The sequence below is a fragment of the Gavialis gangeticus genome, unplaced genomic scaffold, assembly GCF_001723915.1.
Source record: "Gavialis gangeticus isolate Ggan-Ray unplaced genomic scaffold, GavGan_comp1, whole genome shotgun sequence".
In the NCBI taxonomy this organism is placed as follows: Eukaryota; Metazoa; Chordata; order Crocodylia; family Gavialidae; genus Gavialis; species Gavialis gangeticus.
In genome coordinates, this window is record NW_017729016.1 from 15,045,252 (window position 1) to 15,047,198 (window position 1,947).

The 1,947-nt window shown below is 43.1% G+C and overlaps 1 protein-coding gene across 2 annotated transcripts in view; it reads left to right on the top strand.

Moving 5' to 3' along the window:
- The window catches only part of DNAAF5 (dynein axonemal assembly factor 5), a 61,058-nt gene that overhangs the window by 23,416 nt on the left and 35,695 nt on the right, over positions 1-1,947 (top strand). The window lies entirely within an intron of this gene.

Genomic DNA, 1,947 nt, shown 5'->3' on the forward strand with positions numbered 1-1,947 from the left:
TCCTCCTTGGAGGTGAATCCCATCCTCCATCCTTTGTAGGCCTTTCTTTTTAGCCTCAGGAGGTCTGCTAGATCCTTGGAGAGCCGGGGGGCAGCTGTGCCCTCTTGCTGCCTTTCATCCAAGATGCAATAGACTTAGCTTGTGCATGGAGGATCGCTCCCTTGAAGAACAACCACTCTTCCTGAACTCCCCTCCCCCGGGGTCGTAGTCCCTTAGGGCCTTACTGACAAGCCTCCTGAGCTTGTCAAAGTCAGCTTTCCTGAAGTCAAGGACTTCCGTGTTGCTGACTGACTTGCCAGCTTTACGGCGGATGGTGGAGGTGATCAGCTCATGGTCGCTGTCACCCAGCTTCCCATCGATCACTAGGTCACCGATTAGGTCATCCCCAGTAGCCAGTACCAGGTCGAGCAGCGCTTTACCTCTCGTTGGCCCGTAGACTTCTTGAGTCAGGTAGAGGTCATCCACACACGATAGGAAGCTTTGCGACCGCTCAGATTTTGCTGAGTGATCCTCCCACAAGATGTCTGGGTAGTTGAAGTCACCCATGACAACCATGGTCCTGGAGCACGCAGCCTCAGCCAGTTCCTGGGTGAACTCCTGGTCAAGCTCTTGACTTTGGGTGGGAGGTCTGTAGTAGACTCCCACCATTGTGTCCCCTGTGCTGTGTTCCCCACGGATTTTAACCCAGAGGGTCTCCAGTCATCCACCCTGGTTGCCAAGATCAGCTTACAGGGATGTGTAGCTTTCCTTAACATAGAGAGCTACACCCCCGCCCCTTTTATCTACACGATCCCTCCCGTACAGGGTATAGCCATCTATACCCGTGGTCCAGTCATTGGTGGAGTCCCACCAGGTCTCCGTTATCCCTATGATGTCGTAATTATTTGCATTAAGCAGGAGGATGAGTTTCTCCTGCTTATTTCTTTTAAGGCAACTCAAAATCATGTGTTTCTCTTTCCCCAATGAATAATAATAATCAAAATCTCTACAAGTTTATAGAACTTTAAAATTCATTCCTTTTACAACGTGTTTCAGAGAGAACTATACAGAGATGCTGCTTGTTGTTTTTTTTCTGAACTCAGTGGACATTTTTCCTCAGTAAAGACCATGGGATCAAACCCAGTAGTTTTTAAATATTCTTTTGGGCAGTACTAAATATCTGTAGACATTATGTAGATGTATTTTAGTCTGACTGGTGTGAAGACCAATGATGAAATTATTCAAGTATTTTTAACCTCATATGCCAACCAAGTGAAGCATTAACAGCCTCCTAAAAATCATAAGCAGCAGATTAAAGTGTAAATGCCTTGGGGCAACAAATTCCATTTAAAAATATGTGCGGTTCATGCCCTTTCTAGTTAATGTCGCTACATATTCCAACCATAATAGTGAGGTATGTTTATTCCACGTAATATCCATAATCAATGTTCAGAACATCAGTTTTACTAGTAAAATGCTTTATTTCTATAAGTTTTCATAGTGTTTGCAGAAGGATATTAGGTAGATTTATTTAAACCAATCCTTTAAAATACATGTTTTTTACTGATTGCTGGCAACAGAAAAAGTGCTGATAAATGGTCAGATGGTCATGGCTGTATTTACAAGGTAATTAAATCAAATCTATCAAAGGATACATAGGCCAAATTTCTTTTTATCACGTTAGGAAATAAATCTCATACCTTTTAACATCTTCGTATTGTCAGGAGGACTACGTGGATAACAGCTGTTAAAAACAAAACTTTCCAATTGTTATTACTCTGGAAAAGTGGTTCAGGGGATTTCACTTAGACTGAATGCAGATGTTATGATGTTCCAATTCAAGCTTCTGTATGGCTTAGTACTATCACTTACACTATACATAGACTCTGGATTTCATGTGTGATATGGCTTCTCTGCACGCACCCCCCCCCCCCCACTCTTTTTTTTTGTTTTCCCCCCAGTTTTTTC